This window comes from Bidens hawaiensis, unplaced genomic scaffold, assembly GCF_021521415.1.
Source record: "Bidens hawaiensis isolate Kalapana, Puna unplaced genomic scaffold, B.hawaiensis_p1.1 tig00003015_1, whole genome shotgun sequence".
Taxonomy (NCBI): Eukaryota; Viridiplantae; Streptophyta; class Magnoliopsida; order Asterales; family Asteraceae; genus Bidens; species Bidens hawaiensis.
Window position 1 is genome coordinate 2749090 of NW_027491162.1, and position 27817 is coordinate 2776906.

The 27817-nt window shown below is 37.0% G+C and overlaps 1 pseudogene; it reads right to left on the reverse strand.

The window, feature by feature from the left end:
* Window positions 1-1003: 1003 nt before the first annotated feature.
* Window positions 1004-27817, reverse strand: LOC143622043 (pentatricopeptide repeat-containing protein At3g50420-like; annotated as a pseudogene).

Sequence of the window (27817 nt, forward strand, 5' to 3'; positions counted from 1 at the left end):
GCTGATTCAGGAGAACTCTGATGAAAGATGGCTTGCCGGTTGTAGTCCCTACCAAAAGGATTAGGACTAGCATCTCTAACTTCTGGATTAGTGCATTCCCTCTTGAAGTGACCTTTTTCTTTTCATTGAAAACATCGGACTTTTGACTTGTAAAATCCCAGTTTTGAAGTTGTCCCATAAAGGTAGTTCTTACCAGTAATCTCTCTGAATATTTGTGCCCTTCTCACAACACTCCCCATACACCAACGAATATCTAGCATCTCCATTTCCTCATGATCAATCTGATCATAATATTCTTTTGTCATATTGTAATTCCCAATACGTCCAGCAATTAAACACTCATATGACTCAAGGACGAATCCTAAGAAAGCAATATGTTTTTGAACGTTTTCAGCAACCAGTCCATTGTTGTTCTTGATATTTACAGCAATGTTGCATTGAACAACATCATATGGTGGACTAACAGGCTTTGGAGATTGATCAAGAGCAAAATTTGTTGAATTGGTTTTAGTGTAAGAAATTGTGTAGTGTGGTATGTTAGGAGGTTGACTTGTTTGAAAACTACCACCAAAACTATTATATGTGACAAAAGAAGTTTGAATCTTTGGGCTAGGAGCAATCACGGATTGTGATGAATTAAAGTATAACCCAATGTCTTGAGTAACCTAAGTATTCTTCATCTTTTGTTTCTTGTTATTCTCAAGTTCATGTGCTTCCAACTTTTCAATGAATCGGGCTAGCGTCAATCTTGCATAGTTAATCGGGTTTGATTGTTGAATCATAATAAAAGTTTTCAAATCATCAGATAAAGAATCAGCAAGCTTTTCAATGTATTCATACTCTTCCTTATCAATTCTCAATCTTTTCATCTCATTCACAAGATGACAGTATCTCTTAATCAATTGAGGCATTGATTCACCTTTGACCATGGTAAATATGTCAAACTCTTTCCTCAACATAGCCATTTTAGATTTTCTCATGTATGGATTTCCTCTATCTTTATTCAGCAACGCTTCCCCGATTGAGTGGCATGATCCATTGTGTTGTAATAATTGAAAATCTCACACTTGATTGATTGTTGAAACAGATTCATCATCTTCCTCTCACGAAGAAATCTTGCTTTGTCAGCCTCAGGAATTTGAGATACTCGGTGACTAGTAGTACCATTCTCATTTCGTGGAATGTTGTATTCCACCTCAACAGCTTCCCAAGCATCATAATTCATAGCTTGAACATAAGTCTTAAACTTGTCAGCCCAATTTGGATAATCTTCATCCTTAAAAGTTTTTGGGCTTTGTAGATGTTCCCATATTTTTCTCCAAATTAATATTCTGAATTATTGGTGACAGATATGTCACAAAAGCATTCAAATCTTTCATCGTTGCACAAAAATCTAGAAATCAGCTAAACCAGAGTATATGTGTTTTGAAAGAGCGTGTAAACTAATCAACGTATAACAACATATACGGAAAACAACCAACGTATAACCACTACAGCGTATAACCCAAACTGATACTAAACAATCCACTTATACGTCCAAAACTATTATACGAACATGAACCAAACTTATACGTGGTTTAAGAAACCTATACGGAAGCCAACTTGAGTTATACATGATCAGAAACTTGAATTTCAACTTGAGTTTGATGATTCCACTTGTACAGAACTGATTAACAAGTATAAATGATCATAATCACCGAAGAAATTTGAATATTATCCGTAAATGAGTAAGTAATTGAAGAAATAGTAATCGGCCATGGTTTTCACTTTGTGTTCTTCAAATCTTCAAGTAACTGTGCTCAATTCAGTAGCAAACACGAGCCAATGCTTTGATACCACTTGAAATTCCTTGTTCCGGATCATATACGTCATCATATACATGTAAAACGATACAATACGGATCGATGATATTGTGTTTACTATACTAAATAATATTGCGGAATCATATCATAAAGGAATTGCTAACACATTCACTCACAAACATCATTATATTGATATAACACTTAAAGTACAAAAGATGTTCTCTCTAATCAGATTCTCATAACTGTTACAAATATGACAAGTTAAAGGCTATTTATACACATGCCTATGATCCGTATAATCCTTCCTGGCATATAAGACTTATACGCCACGTATAAGTCATATACGTTGGCTTACACTTATACAGATCTTAACATATTCTAATATTGACACTTTCAGCCCTTTATCTATAGAATAATGACAGATTAAGCCCATAAGACCTAGCACTACACACTAATGCACTAAAAATATTAGCGAATGTGAAATTTACAATTACCAAAATACCCTTAATACTTTAACTAACATCCAAAATACATTAACAAACGCTGAGACGCAAAACAATGCACTAACAAGGCCAATACATAGAAATAGATTTTTTTTGCATAGCATAGTGTCTCGAAATATCTAGAGTCTCGCAGAAGGGATCATCTTGCAGTATTTCATAAAATGAGATTTGCGACATAAGGTGTACCTCGCAAACTCCAAATTTGTCAAATAATATTGACTTGTGAGAAAGCCATAATATGTTGGAGGCCCAAGCTTTTGCCAAATTATTACGAACTACGAAATACTAAGTGATGCAAGACAATCAATATTTACGAAATGGCCAGTTTGTGAGTTGGTAGGGTTTTGCGAGATGGACATAAATACGAATTAGAGTTATGAATGTATGATAGTTATGATACTTAGACCTTATACAATTGTTTAGAAGATTAGAAGTTTAGCCGGTCAAAACGCGAGTAAAAGTGTTAAGTAGTTTTCAAGCTTAAATAATCTAACTCGAACTTGTGACCAACCATTTATGATCATTCCATTTATACAAACCGGAAAAAACACTAAAATATATACGAGTTATGGAATTTGAACTTACTAAGTAAAATATGACTTGAATATGGAGATAGGAGAAAACTTCAATTTGCTTATTTACGACACCATATCAAGAGGTTTTCTTGATTTCATTGTCGATTTTTTATTATCAAGGTTGATTTGTTAATTCTGGTGGCTGTATTATGAGAGATAGATGGTTCACGATGGTGGTTCATGATGCTAGTTTATGACGACGTTAGTGACAAAATGGAGAGTGTGCATCACCAATGATGTGCACTGATCGTGAGGGAGTTGAAAGTTATGGGGTGAATGAAACATATACGCTAATTTGGTGACTTAGAGCTCATTAAACCCTATGTTGATGGAATCTTGTCACCATAAGGTGAGAATGATGATGACGTTTCATTTATTTCACTAGTTTTTAGAATAAATAAAAAGCCAAAACATATAATTATTGACAATATGTCTTCGGGATAGAAAACTCATTTTGCTGTATATTACTGTTAAATGACGCATAATTTTGGGCAAATCCCGCCCAAGGCTTTGGCGACAACACGTCGTCGAGATATGTAATGTATTCTTGGACTTGTTCTTATATTAACATTGTCGGCCATCTAAGCGGTGGCCGGGACACAAGTTTTTCTAAAATTCCCGATGTTATATATAGAATACCCAAACGCTTATAGTTTCACAATTTTTATAATACTCAAATACTTTTTAGAACCACTTTTATGTGATTACACAAAGACTTAAAGGCTCATTAATAATTGAAGAAGACCCACTAGTTTTAACTAATCAATAGAAGTTAAATAAAAAAAAGAAACGAATAAGCGGGATAACAACAAAGTGGACTTCGAACACTAACATGCACGGTAGCATCTGCAGAAAGGATTTTGCCGAAATTATAGTTATTGAAATCTTATTTACGAACCACAATGCCCAAAGAAATGCTTAGTGGGCCGATTGGCGATAAAAGCTATCGAGAACGGAATATTATTATAACAAATCGGCTATTTAAAATTTATATTTTTATTAAATACTCGACTCGGTTTTCAGGTTATTTTTTTATTAAAAATATTTTGTTGTCGAATTAGATTGATTTCTTTATTAATATTTAATGATTTATAATTAATCTTTATTTTTCTTACACTTTTAACCCAAAGTATAGGTTTTTAAATCCTTTTGTATCACACTTCAAACTTTAAGGTCCAACCTGTAAATATATTACAACCCATATGATAGTCTGGATATCTTAATACCCAAACCCGACCCATATTAGTTTTCTTGTACCCGAATCAAACAATCACTCAATTAAGCTAACAAAATCCGTATAATTGAAGTTTTGATCTCATAATCGTTTGTAATTATCAAACCGCGGCCTAACCGTCACTCTAAACGAGTTAATAACATCAATTTTGATCCGTTCTGCCATATTTAACTTAACCAACAATCGTATTAACCCTAACCCTTGATGAACACGAAATTGGTGTTTATAATTCAATTAAATTTATAGATACAATCCTCATATGCTAGCCGACATTACCCCTATATTTAATTATATAAGTTCACTCGTCTATAACTTGTTCATTCACCTCAATACCGCCGGCAATGTTGCGCCTCGTTAACCCAGCTCCGATCATATCAAGAGGTAATTGAATACGTAGTTAAGATCGCGAGTCTATGCTTAACAAAAGCCCCTTAATTGATTTGATCAAATACATCGTATTTGATCAAATCAATTTGATTAGGGTTTATGTGTAATCTGGTATGAACTGATTTCGTTTGTAAAGTATGGAAACCGATTATGGTTGCACATCGCTGGATAGCCCAGCTGGTTTGCCACTTGATTAGGGGGGGGGGGGGCACAGGTCGCGGGTTCGAACCTCTGCCATCCCGTTTTTCCTTTATTTTTCAAGAAACCTTCATAAATCATTCATGTAATATGCTATATATAAGGAATTATTAATTTATATTTTATATGGGGTCTAAATAAATTATCAAAAATGTATTACCTTCCTCGAGTCGGGACCGGTAAAAAAATATTATCTTAGAAAGTTTATTAAATAATCGAGTATTAATTTATCGAGTCTCTACTGTTATGATTAAGGCTAAATAGATTTATAAACTAAGTAAGTTTAAATAGTATATGTAACTTTATAAATATTATAATTATCGAGCTTTCTTAATCGATCTAGTTCATTTACTTAGCGTATCCATATTCTACTTTCCTCATTAGGCCTTATCGTCAACGCGTGATTTCCGCAAATGGTCATTCTCATTGTTATCTAATTCTTTTGTTCGTCTATCGAGGTGAGTACCACATTCCCCTATTTTACTTGTTTTCCACGTTTTGGGGACATATGCGTTAATATATTTCTTATATATATTTATACTCAAAAACTGAACTTTGTCTTATGTGTTAACAACTTATACCTTACATGTTTCTGTGCTTATTTGCTTTGTATGCTTCCGCATTCGGAGAGGTCCAACATAATCTAAGTCTAGTATGATCATACGCCAGTCGTTATAGCTTTGTGCTTCTCGATATCTCAGTTCTACTTGCTCATTTTGTTAATTTGTTATACTCATATGACTTGTTGCAAATACTTATTTTTCTATATAAACCTTCAAACTGGTGTGTTGCTTACTCAACCTTGTGTTGACAAAACTTCTTTATTTTCAACGCATGTGCAGGTTATCGTTTGATGTGAAGTACAAGTTAATTAAAGATTTATGCTAGAAGGATTTATATTGAGACAATGAATTTCATGATTTTGATTTATTTGATGTTTTGTTTACTTTGGATTTTGTAATGAATATTGGTGTTATTTGAATTTAATAAATAGATATTTAAATTTAAAATGTTTGCATGATAGTAACCTTGCGAGTTGTGACAATCAGTTCACGCCCCGGTATTTCCGCCGTAGGTTGGGGTGTGACAGATTTGTATCAGAGCCGAAGGTTTAAGATAGGTCGTTAGTGGTGCCATAGTAACATGTTTAGGAGCCCCATACGTGCTTATCTGTTTACCTTTATGTGTTCAAATTAGATTGATTACAGCTTTCTTAGAGAATTAATTAATTATCAATTATTGTATTATTATACACACACACAAATTCCGAGGTTGTTCCTCAACATTCAAAGAAAATATTTCAAAAATTAGATTGCTTTTATTTTCGGAAAATTCTCTTAGAATTCCCACCTGTTGTTTTCGCTCGTTCACCTTATGGCTAGGTTATGTGGCATGTCCCTACGATAAATGAAAGGGGACGAGAAACTTTGAGTTGGGCACTGGCAAAACGGTTCCAACAACCAAAGGTAAGATGCTATTCCTTACCTGGGTGATAACCTGAACACAATACTCAACCCTATGGACCCGAGCGAGACCCGAAAATGCCATATGACCGACACCCTAAGTTGTCAACCGTGACCACATTAGTGGTTGCATCCCTATATATTTTTAAACCAAATTCACAGTTGTTCGTGGCTTAAATTCGGTAGCCTTCCGATTATGGTTTTTACGGAATCCCGACTACTCATTTTTCACTTTGTTTCACGTTTTTGTTGGGGTCATCATATGTGGTGATTCACGAGATACTCCAACTACTCAAATTTTATTTTGATAGTTCGTTATATAGTTTGGTCGGTTAAAACGCCATGTAACACTCATTGGACCGGCAAACTTCATTGCATTGTTAATTCGTTAATTAGTTGGGACAATCAATTGCCATGTAACGCTCACGGGATGTCCAATTCAGTTGCTTTTAATCGTTAGTTTCGTTGGTCCATTCAAATTGCCATGGAAAGCTCATGGGAGGCCAACACACAATTTATATTTCGTTTGTTTACTTTAAATTTAACTTAAACAAATATAATTTAAACTAACTTAACTCCTTATGTAGTCATCACACATAAATCTTATTGACTACATCATTTAATAACTATTTACGCTATGTGGCCCCCCACCCCCTCATCTTATAATCTTTTACATTTAGCCTTTGTGGTGCAAATCCCCTCACTTCTTAAGACAACATTATTATGTTCACATAATTAAAAATTTTACTATTCTTATGATTTCCTCAATTTATCCTTAATCTTATAAATCCTCATTTTTGATCCCTATAGAATGTCGTCTCTAAGAAATCACCGTCGTCACCAACGTTCATCCGGTTCACGCGATCGCCGCTTGGATGCTAGAATCACAAAGGAATTTGCTGCTACAATGCCCACAATCATCACTCAAATCCAAAGCCTCAACTCTAATGGATCTACTACTTCGGCCGCACAAAACAATTCTGATTTCCGCAACTTCTTGAGCACTAAACACCCACCCTTTCTTGGTGAGGAAAACGCCACCAAATTGCTGCAATGGTTTGAAGAGATGGAAAATATTTTCATCCACTGTGAATGTACGGATACCAAACGGACTAAGTTTTCCTCGAGCAAGTTCGAGGTTCGAGCTGTCATCTGGTGGAATGCCCTGAGGAATGACCAAGGGTCTAACTTGGTTGTATCCATTCCTTGGGAGGAACTTAAGGAAGCAATGAAGAAAGAGTTTTGCCCGGAACATGAGCTGTAGAGACTTGAAGCCGAATTCTAGGAACTTAAGTAGATTGGTGGGGATAACTCCGCCTACTCTAACCGGTTCCACGAGCTTAGTCGTATTGTGCTCCATTTGGTAACCCTTAAGACTCGCGGTATTCAGAAGTACATTCGCGGTCTTCCGATCATTTTCTGTGGTTCCGTGATGAGTCGTGACCCGTTAACCATCGGTGAGGCGATGGACCAACCCAATAACCAACCCCCTCCTAACCAAAACCAAACTGCCCCGAACAAGAAGACTTACCTTGGTCCTCATCCCTTATGTGCCAAGTGTAACTTTCATCACTCTCCCCAAACCCCTTGCCGAATTTGCACCCAATGCAACAGTTATGGCCACCTTGCTAACACTTGTCGTATCCCGCTTAATGCACAAGCCACCTCACGTTCTCAAACCGGTGCTCCTAATACCCATGCTTGCTATCATTGTGGAGACCCAAATCATCTTCTTAATATGTGCCCTCAACTTATCCATGCCCATCAAGCCCAAACCATGACTACACCCTACAACTTGACCCATGCTCAACAAATTCAAACTCAACCACCTTATGTCCTGCAAGCTCCTCCTATCCATCCAAGTCAACCTTACATAACCCAACTCTATCAAGCTCCGCATCCGCAAGCTCAAGTGTACCAATCCTACTTTGGTCAAGCCCCTGCTATGCAAGCTCAACCTATTCAAACTATTCCAAGTCAATCTACTCAACTGCTCCTACTCATGCAACTCCTCATGGTTCCTCTAGTCAAGTCAATTAAGCTACTCAACGACCGTGAAGACTTTTTATCTAACTTGATCATTTTGTCTTTTCTTAATTATTGTAACGTCTCTTTATGGCCTTGGATTATTTCTCATTTGAACTATTTATCTTTTATAATCTATCTTATGAATAAAGTTCCTTTTTGGTTCAAAATATTGTTGATTAAAGTTTACTTTTATCTTATTTGTTTACCTTCATAAGTGATGTCTTCTTCAAATACTTATATTTTTACGATATCTTAATAAAATTCCACTGCAACTTTTGGAATTATTTTGATTTCTGTTCCCTCAAAATCTTGTTTTACTTAAGCGTTTTGTAACCCACATAATGGGACGAGTCATTTAGACCATCCAACGATCTAAGTAATTATGGATGCATACGTAATTACTAAAGTCCTCGAATGGAAATCATGATCCGAATGATTGTGTGCCATAACATAGGACCGTAAGTAGTTGAGATATTGGTACAAATGTAAAGATGATAAGGACAAGGCGGATACGCCGCTGGTACATCCTATATATAAGTGCCTTTATCGGATTTTCATTTGGAGCGTTACTTCAACTATTTAAAGTTCTGTATTACGTATATTTTTTATTTAATGGTTTTGTTATGGTATTCCTTAATTTCGGGACGAAATTCCCTAAAGTAGAGGAGACTTTAACAACTCGGCTTTTTTAAAATCTATATTTTTATTAAATACTCGACTCGGTTTTCGGGTTATTTTTTTTATTAATAATATTTCGTTGTCGAATTAGCTTGATTTCTTTATTAATATTTAATTATTTATAATTAATCTTTATTGTTCTTACACTTTTAACCCAAAGTATAGGTTTTTAAATCCTTTTTTATCCAACTTCAAACTTTAAGGTCCAACCTGTAAATATATTATAACCCATATGATAATTTCGATATCCTAATACCCAAACCTGACCCATATTAGTTTTCTTGTACCCGAATCAAACAATCACTCAATTAAGCTAACAAAATCCGTATAATTGAAGTTTTGATCTCGTAATCGTTTGTAATTATCAAATCGCGGCCTAACCATCACTCTAAACGAGTTAATAACATCAATTTTGATCTGTTCTGCCATATTTAACTTAACCGACAATCATATTAACCCTAACCCTTGATGAACACGAAATAGGTGTTTATAATTTAATTAAATTCATAGATACAATCCTTATATGCTAGCCGACATTACCCCTATATTTAATTATATAAGTTCAGTCGTCTATAACTTGTTCATTAACCTCAATACCGCCGACACTATAGCGCCTCGTTAACCCAGCTCCGATCATCTCAAGAGGTAATTGAATACGTAGTTAAGATCGCGAGTCTATGTATAACAAAAGCCCCTTAGTTGATTTGATCAAATACATCGGATTTGATCAAATCAATTTGATTAGGGTTTATGTGTAATCTGGTATGAACTGGTTCGAACCTCTGCCATCCCGCTTTTCCTTTATTTTTGGTAAAAATTCATTAAAATCATTTTTTATTAATTATATTAACAATAATGATAACCAATCAAGACCATTTTAATAAAAACCGACTTTATAATACTTATTTCTCATGTTCTAGTTCGTGTATATATGTGTATGAAACATATATATATATATATATATATATGTTAACATGAACAATAATATTTTGATATAAATATATATCAAGTAAACTATTAATTTATTTATAAAACTAACAATAATTTAGTTAAGATGTGTTTTATCTATACTCATATATTTCGCAAATTGATTAGTTATACACGATGTGTCTTACTTTTACGCAAATATTTTTATATAATAAAATCCTATATTAATAAACTGATAATTTTTAAAAGATGTATTTTACTAGTATAATATTTTTATATAATAAAATATTTTAATATACTTATATAGTTAACGAATTAATTAATTTCAAAGGATGTATTTTATTTATACAAACATTACTACGTCATAAAATACAGTAGAAACTCTATAAAATAATACACTTGGGACAATAAAAATTTATTAATTAAAAGAGTTATTAATTAATCGATAAATTAATAATTATTAATTTATTTATTAATTAATATTTTATTAATTTATAGTAGAATACTTAGTTTACAACATGACTTTTGAGAACTCAGATGAAGGTGGTGAAAGCACTCAAGAACTCCAGAATTTGATCAAAGAGTTGGGTTATCGCAATGCAATGGATGTCGAAGATGTTCTGACTCACCCTGAAGAAAATGTAGTTGCACAGTTGTTTACCGATGAAGAAATTATTGAAAGCGTTATTGAAATTAATAAATATGATATCGATGAAGAAGATGATGAAAGTTCTATATACAATGGAGCCCCCTTCGCGAAACAAAGCTAATAAAGCGTCAATCACATTGAATAATTTCTTGTTAAGCTATGAGAAAACAACACTAGAAGTTCTTACCATGCTAAGTAAAATTAGAGACGAGATTAAAGGGGAAATTGATTTCAACAAAAAACAAAAGACAATAGAGTCATTTTTCAAGAAACCTTCATAAATCATTCATGTAATATGCTATATATAAGGAATTATTAATTTATATTTTATATGGGGTCTAAAGAAATTATCAAAAATGTATTATCTTATAATTTTAGCGAATTATTACTTTAGCACCCTATCCCCGAGTCGGGACCGGCAAAAAATATTATCTTAGAAAGTTTATTAAATAATCGAGTATTAATTTATCGAGTTTCTAGTGTATGATTAAGGCTAAATAGATTTATAAACTAAGTTTAAATAGTATATGTAACTTAATAAATATTATAATTATCGTGCTTTCTTAATTGATCTAGTTCATTAACTTAGCGTATCCATATTCTATTTTCCTCATTAGGCCTTATCGTCAACGCGTGATTTCCACGAATCGTCATTCTCATTGTTATCTAATTCTTTTGTTCGTCTATCGAGGTGAGTACCACAATCCCCTATTTTACTTGTTTCCACGTTTTGGGAACATATGTGGAAATATATTTATTATATATACTTATCCTCAAAAACTGCAACTTTGTCTTATGTGTTAACAACTTATACCTTACTTGTTTATGTGCTTATTTGCTTTGTATGCTTCCGCATTCGGAGAGGTCCAACATAATCTCAGTCTAGTATGATCATACGCCAGTCGTTATAGATTTGTGCTTCTCGACATCTTAGTTATACTTGCTCATTTGGTTAATTTGTTATACTCATATGACTTGTTGCAAATACTTATTTTTCTATATAAACCTTCAAACTGGTGTGTTGCTCACTCAACCTTGTGTTGACAAAACTTCTTTATTTTCAACGCATATGAAGGTTATCGTTTGATGTGAAGTACAAGTTACTTAAAGATTTATGCTAGAAGGATTTATATTGAGACAATGAATTTCATGATTTTGATTTATTTGATGTTTTGTTTACTTTGGATTTTGTAATGAATATTGGTGTTATTTGAATTTAATAAATAGATATTTAAATTTAAATTTTTTGCATGATAGTAACCTTGCGAGTTGTGATAATCAGTTCGCGCCCCAGCATTTCCGCCGTAGGTTGGGGTGTGACAATTATAGTGCTTAAACTGCGAAGAGTTGATTCACCAATTTGCTATCAAGAATGTTAAAAGAACTTCACAAATCTTTGGTTTTCTAATAGCCATTTAGTATGTCATAAACTCATTCTAATGCCATGATTTTGCTAATTGTTATGTTTATTGCCCTAATTTTAATCGGCATATAAAAAAAGTGTTAACATTATTTAGTACGTTAAGATTTATGGGATATTTTTTTACTCGGCCAGGGCATGTGAATTCTCATGGACGGTTCTGTATATTAATTATGTAAAAAAAAACTTTTAAAAATATAAAATATGGTTATGGAAAGTTACTTTTTACCAAATCCCGCCTAAGGTACGTCGACGATGTGTACTTGGAAAAGGTAACAAAAAGAAATCCTAAATATGCAAATTCCGATAGCGACACACATCCACACTGTATGTCGACCTATACGGATGAAATGTTGACATGATATGTCCTAATATATTTCCATTAGTGTTTTATTGCTTAGTAATAAAATTTTATTTTATTTTTCATTTATGTTGAAGTAATTAAACTACAAGAAAACTACCTTTTGACGACACAATGATTTATTGTTAGTAATACCATTCAAAAAACATATACTATTAGTCATGTTTGAAAACTAAAGTCACATTGCTTTGAACTTAATACATATAATTGGGAATTACAAATTAAGGTAAGTTAACATATTTAGGTTCATGACCATCAGTATAATGTCATATAAAAAAGATGAAATGATTTTTTGCAGGCATAATTTGAAATAAGTCAACAATGTAATCCCAATATTTATATCATGATAAGAAAATCTATAAGATACATTTTTGGATGTCACACTTTACTCATTATTTATTATAATATACTAAAAGGTGAAGTGCATCTTATCATCTTTCAAACGCATCTAACTTGATATTTTTTTTATAGAATGAGCGTTCGTGTGTTGCCGTGGGTTTGAATAAATTATTCACTCATTGTTTTCTAGTGTTTGTTGTGGTGTGTAATGGGTTATCAGTGCAAGCGTGTCATTACATGCACATATGGTTTTTTGGATGTTGCTTTTTATGCAGGAATGCTAACTAAAATATTGACATATGAATATATATTTGATAGAGTTCGAATGAAAAACGTAAAGTAACTGTAGCTTTTAACAAATCAAATACAATAATTTGAATTTAAATAAAACATCAAAGTTTACAAGCCTCCCTACCCTAACCAAATCCCTAGAAATAAATGAGTACTAACAAACTATTTATAACCAATGACCAATATCGGCAAACAAAATTATACAACTTACACAAAAAAACAAACCAGCAAAGGTAAAATCAAAGTTGAATGCGGAGATCACATTGCTAACCCGTAGATATGCACCTATTGTCCTCATCACAAGAGTAAAGCTGCTAAGTCCAAACACAAAATTAAGAACAACTCAGAATCATAGAACTCTAATGAAATATACGATCAACCAACATATATCAAATTTGAAAGAGTCAGAAGAAATTGTTCGATCCCCTCATTTGTGGTCCAACTATATTAGTTCCTCTTACCTATATACCCCACCTTTGAATTTTTGGTCAGAAGAAATTGTTCGATCCCCTCATTTGTGGTCCAACTATATTAGTTCCTCTTACCTATATACCCCACCTTTGAATTTTTGGTCAACTATGACCAATAAGTCTATAATATGAAAGGTCAGCCTCAACCAATTTGACTAAAAACTCCTTTGACCCAAGCCGCCAATTCGATTTCACTACCTTTAATTTTATTTGATTTGCAGATTCAACATCTTCTGACACTTTTGTAACCCCGGCTTCATTCTTTGTATCAAGTTGTTACATGATTAATTACCACGTGAACCATAAACGAAGCTAACTTTTTTTTATTTTTATTTCACTTAAACCTGTTTTAATCTCGAAGAATTATCAAACTGAACGTTTTGACTGCAACAAAACATATTAAAATACAGCAAACCCTATGTTTTGACAGCAATAAAACATATTATAGTTTACACTCGCTGACAGAAATAAAATGCAGAAAACTGCATTTTTTATAGCAAAAAAACAAAACTACATGTTTGATAAAACTTAAATGCATCTAAACGTCACGTGTTGACAACATTATTAGCACTTTTGACAACATTAGAATGCTGCAAAATCTGCAATTTTGACAACATTAAAATGCAACTAAAACTTCACGTTTTGACAGCATTAGTTACACTTATGACAACATAAGAATGCAATGAAAATTGTATTATTAACAACCTTTAAATACAACATAAAAAACACACTTTTATAATAATTAAAATGCAGCAAAAACTCATAATACTGGACAAGCTGTCCTCTTTTGCTTATAAGCTCCAAACGTATAACAAATTCAAAACAAACAAGTATTCATACCGAGATCAGAGCTCGTTACTTATGTGCACGGAAACCACATCGATGTCCTTGTCCAACGCCAATCCCGTTGCATCTTCCAATGCAAAACTCAATATAAAACTTAATTACTTTCTAACAACCTATTTAAGTTTATCATCATCACGAATCCATTATTTACATTTCACCTGATCATCAACTACAAAAACTTAAATCTTAGCTAAAAAGATAAATAAGTATAATCCATAAGTAACAAATGGATTTACCGGGAACACGTATTCTCTCTCTCTCTCTCTCTCTCTCATGTAAGTAATTATGTGACTGCGTGTGAAAAACAGAATAGGATCATTCATCGGAAGCCTAGGGTGTTACGAACCATGCGTATATTAGATGCAAAACGACTTGACAGAATGTATGATCAATTTAAAATTTTTCACTAACATAGTACATTTCTTACAAGAAATTAACAAATATCTCAGCAGGCTTTTAAATATATAGTCAACTAAAATCTAAACCATTTTCTTCTCCTTTGACCAAATTCTTTTGCGATAACAACAATTAAGCTTGCACTTCATCAACCTTAGGGTGAGTTTGATCACCCGAAGAGAAAACATATGCACCACTAATATGACAAACTGAAAATTTTTCCTTCTTTTTCAGGCTCTCATCACGACTTGACTCAAATTTTCGGGACGAAAATTCTTTAACATGGGAATGATGTGACAATCGTCAATTTCAGGTTAACCCCGTTAACTCAACTCCGTCAATTCAAACTTTAAGATCGTTGAATCTATAACGCACACTTCATTACATTTAAACTAGGGTTTAAATGACGCTTAACACTTACTACATGTGTAGTCTTTCGGGATTTGCACCGAAACGCAAACGAGTTGACGCGAACGATTGATAAATAAACGACAAACGTCAAAACACTAATTATGTGATAATTATGTGTTAGGTATATGTGTGTTACTTGATTGTTATGTGGAATGTTAAACAAGAAACAAGAACCAACTAGTTTAGGCTAGAGATGTAACACTTGAAATATTAGGGACTAGAGTGTAACTTGTATTATTATAAATATATCCTTAACTAAACCCTAACCTATTATTATTCTTTCTTCAAAATCCCGATCGGAACAAGCTCCCACCTCACCCTTGGCTGCCGTCACTTCCATACACACATTCAAGCCTTAATCAAGTGTTTAATCCAAGAACTAGGTGCTAGGAAGGTATAATTGATCATCCTTTATCTTCTTGTTGTTTGATTTTGATGTTTAATGGGTTAATCAAAAACCCTAGGCAGCCGATTTTCTTATGTATGTATGAGTTAACATGGTGGTTGTTGAATTCATGATGATTGATAACTAGTATTGATGTTGTTGCTTGATTGATTGTTGTCTTTGATTTGAATTAAAACACAAACCCTAATCTTGTATGTATGGTGTAATTGATATGCATGGATAGTAGTTATAGTGTCTAGAGGGTTATATGGATGCATGATAGTTCATAGATTGTTATTATGTTGAGTTTTGATGTGAACAGATTCTGGACAGAATGTATATACGATGTTTAACTGACTGTAACGAAGTGTAAACGTGAAAATTGATTGAGATTGTGGGTACTGCAGTAAACTAGGTTGAGTCTAGTTTCTATAAAGTATAAATTCGTAATTTTTGGATAAGTGGAAGTATACTTTTATGATTTTACAAAAACGTGATGCAAAGCTGAGCTGTTAGACCTGCTGTTAGGTTATGTTGTAAATGTTATATCTCATGAACTACGAGACCAATTGGGTTGGTTCCACTTCTGGAAGTTGACTCATTGAGTTAGGAACCAAACCCAAGTGGTCTTGCATTTATTGGATTTTTCGTTTAATGGGAATTGCAAATAACATTCTGTTGCACATGAATCTGACTGATATGAGTTAGCTGTAATGTTTTGGTCATTATAAGAAAAATATGTGGAATAAAAATAAGATAAAATATGTTCTGGAAACCTAAGATATGTATGCTTCTGTGGTAATTTTTGGTGAATTAATTGAGACGTTATAATCGGTGAACTAGTGCAATCTTTCAAGTAGAAATTCTGTCATAACGAAACTAGCTGCTGAGTTGTATAGGAATGCATGAAATATGATAGTTTTTATATAATTGTTGTATTTTGACCAAAATACCCTTGCGGGGAATAATTGCTAGTTAATTGTTGTGTGTGACCAAATTGCCCTTACGGGGAGAAATTGCTAGTGATATACATTATTAGTACGTGACACGAAAGTAATTGCTCACTCATGTATCGTATCACAATTGTACTTGTGTAAGTCACACACGACTCACAAACGAAACACGAAATCTGTTACGTGCATAGGAATTATGTGCCGAGTCTAGAGACTCGTTAAACGTACCGATACTTAGAAAATCTCTTTGTTATTTAGAACGCTAGAGAGTTTCTACGACGCGCATCACTTGGTGATCTAGATCGGGATAGTCTTCGCAAACAGTGAGTTTCACTTACCCCGCTCTTTGAACTGTTTTCAAACGTTTTTCACTTGGGGGAGATAACGTACTCCGATAAACATATTTTCTGAGATAAACGCTTATTTAAGATTTTGTTATAAATTATATATCACTTGTAAAGGCTAAGCGGCAAACGTAACATTTGAAGTCCCACACATCGGACCGGTTAATATTTGGAATAGCGAGTCACTGTTGAGTAGTACTACTGGGTTTGACAAACCCCACCCGACGCTAAGCTCAACTGGAGGTTGAGTGGGTGTAATTTTGGCTAACACTTACCATGGTCTGGATTGACCTGGTGACGGGCACTTGATAAACAGTCAGCTTCGGTCGCGACCCACTTAGCGATACTTGTTGTATAGATTAGCTACCTATCGATATATAATTTGACATAACACTATCTGGTAATGCAAAACACTTAAACGTCGTAACGAGGTTACGCAACACTTAAACGTCGTAACGAGGTTACGCAACACTTAAACGTCGTAACGGGGTTACGCAACACTTAAACGTCGTAACGAGGTTACGCAACACTTAAACGTCGTAACGAGGTTACGCAACACTTAAACGTCGTAACGGGGTTACGCAACACTTAAACGTCGTAACGGGGTTACGCAACACTGAAACGCCGTAACGAGGTTACGCAAAACGCTAAACGATTTATCTTATTTAACTTGTGAACTCACCAACCTTGTGTTGACACTTTTAGTATGTTATTCTCAGGTAGCCGAGGCGGGCGCGCGGTTTAGGAGCATGCATTAATTGAAAATATCTTTATTCTGCAAACTTAATTTTAACAGTTACATTTGGTTTTAAGTCGTCCTGCGTGACGCAACTTTTGAATTAAGGTTTTACGCTTCCGCACTTACTTACATTTAAACGTTTTTCTTTGGTTTGATTATAACTAATGATTCCGATCCTGCCAGTTCACACCCTTAGACGGTAAAACTCCGTTAGTGGATTTTGAGGGTGTGACAGATTGGTATCAGAGCCATTGGTTATAGCGAACAAGAAGCTGCATGCATACTAGACTATAACCGCAACGACCCATTAGTTATAATGATACGCACTGCATAGGTTTGTGTAGTCTTGAAATCTTATTTCTTTACCTCTTTCACTCATACGCGCGCATATACACGTCTTACCTGTAGGAATGTCGACGCCACCCTCATCATCATCCGATTCGATGACGCATGGTCACGGGAAGGAACCGCAGTTACCTACTGCCTCGCCACCCCGTGTAGTCCCGGAACTCGAAGCTCCTGCACCGAAGAGGTACCGCCTATCCGGAGGCCTGTATGAAAACGACGTTAGCTGGGATTGGTACCCCAACATGATCAGACGTATGGTCTACCGTGAACAAGTTCCCCCATTGCCTCACCCGAACCACCCTGCTTACCCTAACACTCTACCACCCATAACCAAACCTGTAGAGCGAGTTCTCGCAGCTGTCGTTTCATGCTTTGAGCGTGACGTGGGTTACATGCGCTATACGAGAGCTAACATTTCCAGACTGTTAAAGGAAGGAACCGAGACTCAGGAGGAGATTGCCCGCATGGCAGCGGCAATGAAAGAAATGCAAGAGACTAGTGAGCAACAAACGAAGGTTATGATGAAGATGCAAGCCGAGGTGATAGACTTGCAAGAGCAACTCCAGGTAGCAAGGACCCGAACTGAGATAGCGTTGGAGGGTTGCGATGTCTTGCAAATGCAACTTGCTCAGAACGCAGCCGAACCCGAGGCAGGGCCCGAGGCCGAGCCTGAGGCGGAGCCTGAGGCCGAACCTGAAGAATATTTCGAAGAGGAGCCTGAGGAGGATCCCGAGGAAGATCCCGAGGAGGAACCCGAAGAAGAAACGGAGAAAGAACCGGCTGAGCCAGAGGCACACTCAGAGGTGTCCCCAGACGATGTGCAGATGTGCAAATTCTTGGATTGGAACTGACTAACGCGATGAACTGGGAGGAGTTCAAGAACATGATGCGAGAGGAGTACTGTCCGAGAGAAGAGATTTCGAAGTTAGAGTCAGAATTTTGGTCGCTGAAGATGGTGGGCTCAGAAATTGAAGCCTACACTACTCGTTCGCACGAGTTGGCTGTGATGTGTCCGCGGATGGTGGATCCGCCGAGCAAGAGGATAGAAATGTACATTGATGGGTTAGCACCACAGATTCAGGGTATGGTGACGTCTTCCAGACCAGCCACGATCCAACAAGCGATCCGTTTGGCTCACAAACTGACGGATCAGGCTGTGACCCAGGGTGCGTTACCACCGAGGGGTTCGACTGTTAAAGCCCGTGACAACCAGAGTAACGACAATAACAACAACAGCAACCCGAACAGCGGGAAGAGAAAGTTTGACAACACCAGATCTTCATCCTCAAACCTCCCACCGCAACACCACTACCGTAAGCCCGAATTTACTCGGAGCTTCAACACTCAGAATCACAACAACAACAACGGTAGCGGGCAGGTTTCGAGCGGATATGCTGGGAAATATCCAAAGTGCAACAGGTGCAACTTTCATCATGTTGGTCAGTGTGACCGTGTCAAGTGTCAAAGATGCGGAAGGTTAGGTCACCAAGCGAAGGAATGTAGAGGAGACCTTGCGGCGAAGGGTGCTACTAAGCCACCGATGACGACTAAGGGATGTTTTGAATGTGGACAGGAAGGTCATTTCCGGAAGGATTGCCCCAAGCTGAAACAGAATGACAATAATGGGGGTAATGGAAGTGGCAGTAACGGTGGAGGAAATGGCAAAGGAAGAGCGTTTGTGATTGGATCGGGTCAAGCCCGCAACGATCCGCATGTGGTGTCTGGTAAGTTCCCTGTAAACGATTGTTTTGCTTCTGTTTTGTTTGACACTGGAGCTGATAGGAGTTTTGTGTCAAAAGCTTTTAGCCAACTTTTAGACCTTACTCCAACCCCGTTAGACGCTAAGTTTCCTGTTGAATTAGCTAACGGTAAAACTGTAATAACAACTCATATACTTGCGGGATGTAAGTTGAAACTGTCAAGTCATGTCTTTGACATCGACCTTATTCCTTTTACGCTTAGTAGTTTCGATGTCGTTGTCGGCATGGACTGGTTATCCGAACCGAGCGGAGATTATATGCCATGATAAGATAGTCCATATTACCACCCCTTCCGGCGAGATCATTTCGGTCCGAGGCGAGAGAAGCGGCATGACCACCAGCGTCATTACCCTTTTGAAGGCACAGAAGTATTTACGAAAGGGTCATCCGGCAATTTTGGCGCAGATTGTTGAGAAACCCGCGAAGGAGAAACGAATTGAAGACATACCGGTTGTGCGAGACTTTCCGGAAGTTTTCCCGGAGGATTTGCCCGGACTCCCTCCTATTCGTCAAGTTGAATTTCAAATCGAGTTGACACCTGGTGCAGCACCCATAGCACGAGCCCCGTATCGACTCGCATCGGCGGAACTTCAGGAGTTGTCCACTCAGTTGCAAGATTTGTTGGATAAAGGTTTTATCCGACCTAGCTCATCGCCATGGGGAGCCCCTGTCTTGTTTGTCCGAAAGAAAGACGTGACTTTCCGAATGTGCATCGACTACCGGGAGTTGAACAAGGTGACGGTCAAGAACCGTTATCCTTTACCCCGAATTGATGATTTGTTTGACCAGCTTCAGGGATCGAGTTACTACTCGAAGATCGATCTACGATCCGGTTACCACCAGCTGAGAGTGCGCGAAGAAGATATTTCAAAGACGGCTTTCAGAACACGGTATGGTCACTACGAGTTTTTGGTTATGCCTTTTGGCCTAACCAACGCACCAGCCGTATTTATGGATCTCATGAATCGAGTATGCAAGGCGTACCTCGACAAGTTTGTGATTGTTTTCATTGATGATATTCTCGTCTACTCCAAGAACGAGACTGACCACGAAGAGCACTTAAGGATAATTCTGGAACTACTGAAGAAGGAACAACTGTATGCTAAACTCTCGAAATGTTAATTTTGGCTTCGCGAGGTTCACTTTTTAGGACATGTGATCAACGAGAATGGTATCCATGTCGATCCCGGTAAGGTAGAGGCCATCAAAAACTGGGAAGCACCTAAGACTCCGACTGAGGTGCGACAATTCCTAGGACTGGCCGGCTACTACCAGCGTTTCATCGAGGGATTTTCAAAGATTGCTCAACCCCTCACCGCTTTGACTCACAAGGGCACTAAGTACAACTGGGGTGACGCGCAAGAATCCGCTTTTCAACTGTTGAAAACCAAGCTTTGTAGCGCCCCTATTTTAGCCCTCCCCGAGGGAACGGAAAATTTTGAGGTACACTGTGACGCATCTATACAAGGTCTCGGTTGTGTGCTGATGCAACTCGAGAAGGTTATAGCCTACGCCTCTAGACAACTACGGGTTCACGAGAAGAACTACACGACCCATGATTTGGAACTCGGAGCTGTGGTGTTTGCTCTTAAGATATGGAGGCATTACTTGTACGGTACCAAGTTTACCATTTACACCGACCACAAGAGTCTCCAACATATCTACGATCAGAAGGAGCTGAACATGCGACAGCGTCGTTGGGTCGAGCTGCTTAAAGATTATGATTGTGCCATCAAGTACCACCCTGGCAAGGCCAATGTGGTGGCCGACGCCCTCAGCAGAAAAGAAACGGATAAACCCAGACGGGTGAGAGCATTGCAACTCACGATTCATGCCAGCTTACCCGATCAGATTCGCGATACGCAACTGGAAGCTTTGAAAGATGATAATCTTCCATCGGAACTCATGCGGGGCATGAGCAAGCAACTTGAAACCAGATCGGACGGGGTCCGATATTTTGAGAACCGGATTTGGGTTCCACGATACGGAGAGTTGAGAACTCTAGTGATGGACGAAGCTCACAAGTCCCGATATTCTATCCACCCTGGCTCAGATAAAATGTATCATGATTTAAAGGCACTTTACTGGTGGCCGAACATGAAAGCCGACATTGCCACCTACGTGAGCAAATGTTTGACTTGCGCCAGAGTCAAGATAGAATACCAGAAACCATCTGGTCTACTGCAACAACCAGAACTCCCAATGTGGAAATGGGAGCACATCTCAATGGACTTTATTACGGGTTTGCCTAAGACACCGACGGGATGCGATACCATCTGGGTGATCGTTGACCGGTTGACTAAATCGGCACACTTCCTAGCAATTAAGGAAACGGACAAAATGGAAAGACTGACTCGCGTATACATGAAAGAAGTGGTGTCTAGACACGGAGTGCCTGTCTCGATCATTTCCGATCGAGATTCTCGTTTCACCTCGCACTTTTGGAAGTCGCTGCAAAGCGCACTGGGCACCCGTCTCGATATGAGTACAGCATACCATCCTCAGACGGATGGGCAAAGTGAACGGACTATTCAGACCCTGGAGGATATGTTGCGTGCATGCGTTTTAGATTTCGGAAAAAGTTGGGAACCCCACTTACCCTTGGTAGAGTTTTCGTATAATAACAGCTACCACGCAAGTATTAAGGCAGCGCCGTTTGAAGCGCTGTACGGACGGAAGTGTCGATCACCACTCTGCTGGGCAGAGGTGGGTGACAGCCAAATCACTGGTCCGGAACTGGTACTCGAAACCTCGGAAAAGATTGTTCAAATCCGAAATCGCATGGCAGCAGCACGAGATCGCCAAAAGAGTTACGCCGACAAGCGCCGAAAACCTCTCGAATTTCAAGTGAACGATCGGGTGTTACTCAAAGTCTCACCTTGGAAAGGTGCGGTTCGCTTTGGTAAGCGAAACAAACTCAACCCACGATATGCCGGTCCGTACCGGATAACTGAGCGCATTGGTCCGGTGGCGTACCGACTGGACCTACCAACAGAACTCAGTGGCGTACACGATGTATTCCACGTATCAAATTTGAAGATATGCCTGTCTGATGAAACCCAAGTAGTCCCTTTGGAGGAACTACAAGTTGATAAACAGTTACGGTTCATTGAGGAACCAGTCGAGGTTTTGGATTGGGAAACCAAAACGCTCAAACACAGCAAAATTCCAATCGTTAAGGTTCGTTGGAACTCGAGACGTGGACCGGAGTTCACATGGGAACGCGAGGATCACATGATGAAAAAGTATCCTCACCTTTTTGAAGGGCTAACCAAACACCGAAAACCGCGAAACCCGGCAAACCGTCAAACATCACCGGAGGTATGAACTAAATTTCGGGACGAAATTTCTTTCTACTAGGGGATGATATGACAAACTGAAAATTTTTCTTACTTTTTCAGGCTCTCATCACGACTTGACTCAAATTTTCGGGACGAAAATTCTTTAACATGGGAATGATGTGACAATCGTCAATTTCAGGTTAACCCCGTTAACTCAACTCCGTCAATTCAAACTTTAAGATCGTTGAATCTATAACGCACACTTCATTACATTTAAACTAGGGTTTAAATGACGCTTAACACTTACTACATGTGTAGTCTTTCGGGATTTGCACCGAAACGCAAACGAGTTGACGCGAACGATTGATAAATAAACGACAAACGTCAAAACACTAATTATGTGATAATTATGTGTTAGGTATATGTGTGTTACTTGATTGTTATGTGGAATGTTAAACAAGAAACAAGAACCAACTAGTTTAGGCTAGAGATGTAACACTTGAAATATTAGGGACTAGAGTGTAACTTGTATTATTATAAATATATCCTTAACTAAACCCTAACCTATTATTATTCTTTCTTCAAAATCCCGATCGGAACAAGCTCCCACCTCACCCTTGGCTGCCGTCACTTCCATACACACATTCAAGCCTTAATCAAGTGTTTAATCCAAGAACTAGGTGCTAGGAAGGTATAATTGATCATCCTTTATCTTCTTGTTGTTTGATTTTGATGTTTAATGGGTTAATCAAAAACCCTAGGCAGCCGATTTTCTTATGTATGTATGAGTTAACATGGTGGTTGTTGAATTCATGATGATTGATAACTAGTATTGATGTTGTTGCTTGATTGATTGTTGTCTTTGATTTGAATTAAAACACAAACCCTAATCTTGTATGTATGGTGTAATTGATATGCATGGATAGTAGTTATAGTGTCTAGAGGGTTATATGGGTGCATGATAGTTCATAGATTGTTATTATGTTGAGTTTTGATGTGAACAGATTCTGGACAGAATGTATATACGATGTTTAACTGACTGTAACGAAGTGTAAACGTGAAAATTGATTGAGATTGTGGGTACTGCAGTAAACTAGGTTGAGTCTAGTTTCTATAAAGTATAAATTCGTAATTTTTGGATAAGTGGAAGTATACTTTTATGATTTTACAAAAACGTGATGCAAAGCTGAGCTGTTAGACCTGCTGTTAGGTTATGTTGTAAATGTTATATCTCATGAACTACGAGACCAATTGGGTTGGTTCCACTTCTGGAAGTTGACTCATTGAGTTAGGAACCAAACCCAAGTGGTCTTGCATTTATTGGATTTTTCGTTTAATGGGAATTGCAAATAACATTCTGTTGCACATGAATCTGACTGATATGAGTTAGCTGTAATGTTTTGGTCATTATAAGAAAAATATGTGGAATAAAAATAAGATAAAATATGTTCTGGAAACCTAAGATATGTATGCTTCTGTGGTAATTTTTGGTGAATTAATTGAGACGTTATAATCGGTGAACTAGTGCAATCTTTCAAGTAGAAATTCTGTCATAACGAAACTAGCTGCTGAGTTGTATAGGAATGCATGAAATATGATAGTTTTTATATAATTGTTGTATTTTGACCAAAATACCCTTGCGGGGAATAATTGCTAGTTAATTGTTGTGTGTGACCAAATTGCCCTTACGGGGAGAAATTGCTAGTGATATACATTATTAGTACGTGACACGAAAGTAATTGCTCACTCATGTATCGTATCACAATTGTACTTGTGTAAGTCACACACGACTCACAAACGAAACACGAAATCTGTTACGTGCATAAGAATTATGTGCCGAGTCTAGAGACTCTTTAAACGTACCGATACTTAGAAAATCTCTTTGTTATTTAGAACGCTAGAGAGTTTCTACGACGCGCATCACTTGGTGATCTAGATCGGGATAGTCTTCGCAAACAGTGAGTTTCACTTACCCCGCTCTTTGAACTGTTTTCAAACGTTTTTCACTTGGGGGAGATAACGTACTCCGATAAACATATTTTCTGAGATAAACGCATATTTAAGATTTTGTTATAAATTATATATCACTTGTAAAGGCTAAGCGGCAAACGTAACATTTGAAGTCCCACACATCGGACCGGTTAATATTTGGAATAGCGAGTCACTGTTGAGTAGTACTACTGGGTTTGACAAACCCCACCCGACGCTAAGCTCAACTGGAGGTTGAGTGGGTGTAATTTTGGCTAACACTTACCATGGTCTGGATTGACCTGGTGACGGGCACTTGATAAACAGTCAGCTTCGGTCGCGAACCACTTAGCGATACTTGTTGTATAGATTAGCTACCTATCGATATATAATTTGACATAACACTATCTGGTAATGCAAAACACTTAAACGTCGTAACGAGGTTACGCAACACTTAAACGTCGTAACGAGGTTACGCAACACTTAAACGTCGTAACGAGGTTACGCAACACTTAAACGTCGTAACGAGGTTACGCAACACTTAAACGTCGTAACGGGGTTACGCAACACTTAAACGTCGTAACGGGGTTACGCAACACTGAAACGCCGTAACGAGGTTACGCAAAACGCTAAACGATTTATCTTATTTAACTTGTGAACTCACCAACCTTGTGTTGACACTTTTAGTATGTTATTCTCAGGTAGCCGAGGCGGGCGCGCGGTTTAGGAGCATGCATTAATTGAAAATATCTTTATTCTGCAAACTTAATTTTAACAGTTACATTTGGTTTTAAGTCGTCCTGCGTGACGCAACTTTTGAATTAAGGTTTTACGCTTCCGCACTTACTTACATTTAAACGTTTTTCTTTGGTTTGATTATAACTAATGATTCCGATCCTGCCAGTTCACACCCTTAGACGGTAAAACTCCGTTAGTGGATTTTGAGGGTGTGACAACTAACCAACTCAATCCAACTCAACCCTACGTCTTTCAGTGACGGATCTAAGTATAAATCTCAGGGGTAAAGTTAAAAAAAGAGTTTTTTTGTCGCGTTTCATACAGTGTAAACGAAAGAAAAGTACAAACACGATAATAAATATAACTAAACACATGGGTGTGAATTTCTCCTCTTCGATTTTTGAAAGCTTGAAAAACTGTCATTAAACCCTTTTCTTTTACTTTATCAAATGTTTCTCTTTCGACCGCACAAATTAAAGCATTGTTAAAATACTTATCACCCATTTGCTTCCGCAAACCCGTATTGATAAACTTCATTGAAGAAAAACATATTTCAACGGCTGCAGTTGCAGTCGGTAAAACAAAGGCTAGCTTTAATATTCGATAAACCAAAGGAAAAGTGGTGTGCTTTCCGGTTTCCACCATTAAACGAGCAAGGTCACACATTCCACCCAATCTTCCAAATTTATCATCTTCCTTTAAAGTGTGATAAAATGTCGTACGATTACCTGAAATACACCCTATTTTCTTCATTACTAAAATAATTCGAATACAACTCAAAAAATTGTACTATCTTAGAAATGTTAAACATGGAAAATGAATATGATAGATTTAAACTGGTTAAGACCTCGTTGAATCTATTTCCAAATTCATGAATTTGTATATTCAAAACCGTATTAAAAACTCCAACTTCAAAATAATGATTCTGTTGAGTCTTTTTCTCGTTCAAACAATAGAAAAATAGGATAATGGTTTTTATTTGCTTTTAGCTATAAACTTTTTTTAGGCTTTATTTTCTTTGAGTTTTTATAAATGATAATTCTGTTGAACTATTTATGTTTGAGTTTGTTTTTGTTTGATGTTTCTTATTCAAACAAAACAAAAAAATATTGATGGTTTTTATTTGCTTTGGGCTACAAAATTTGTTTGGGCTTTATTTGATTTGAACTTTTAAATTGGTTGGGTTTGAAACAAACAACGCTACCCTAATATTTTTTAGGATAACGTAATACGAAAACTAACCCAAAAGGAAAAAAATTTACACTACCGACGAAAAGTTGAGGGGTAGCGGATGGATATACATTACATCCGCCACTGTCATCTTTCTCCCCCAAAAGCCCTCTTATCTTTGGCGTCATTTTCGCCACATCATCCCACTGATCCATTAATGCGTATAGAATAGTTAACAACACATACGATGCACTATCTTCTTCATCCACTTTCACAATCCGTCCAGTCACACGCGATCCACTTCAAGATTCATCTTATTAACACACGAGCTCAATAAGGTTCTAAGTTATATATGCATAAACTCGAATCCAAATCCATTACCATCTTCTCGGCTTCTACCAAGAATCCTGCTCAGGTCAACAAGTTGACCAAACAAGAATTGTGCTTTGTCGGGGAGCAACCCGTTTTTCTTCATGGAGCTACATATAAACCTCCCTTTATCCACTAGCCCACAATGATTACACAGGGCAAGCATTGAATGATATGTTACTTCATTCAAGATCAATCTGAGTTTCACTATTTCATAAAAGATTCCAAATGCTTTATCGGCATCCCTATGGCTACCATATGCTAAAAAAATCGAGTTCTAACAGTTCAAATCATGGTTTTTTATGTTAAAAAGAATCGACTATGCTGACTTTAAATCACCCGATTTAGCATGCATGTCAATCAAGCTTCCTCATAAATTCATTTATGAATCATACCCGCGTTGAAGTGCTTGATGATGAATCATATCCCCTTGAATACTGGCAGCAAGATCTGCACACGCATTTAATGCAATACTAATCGCAAAGCTATTAGTTTTATGATCTTTCGACATTTTATGGAAGCATTTTATAGCAATTTTACAATCACATATTCGAGCATAACCCGTGATCATTTCAGTCCAGAAAATAACATCTTTATTAGGAACTAAACTTTGAAGCTTTTGAGACGATTCACAATCACCCTTTTCAAAATACATTGACACGAGCATACTTCCAATGTACACGTTTACTTCGAATTCCGATTTGATAACTTGAGTATGAAGCGGTCTTCCATAACTGCAAGCTGGTAATGATCTCGATCCCCATATAAGCAACAGTATAACCAT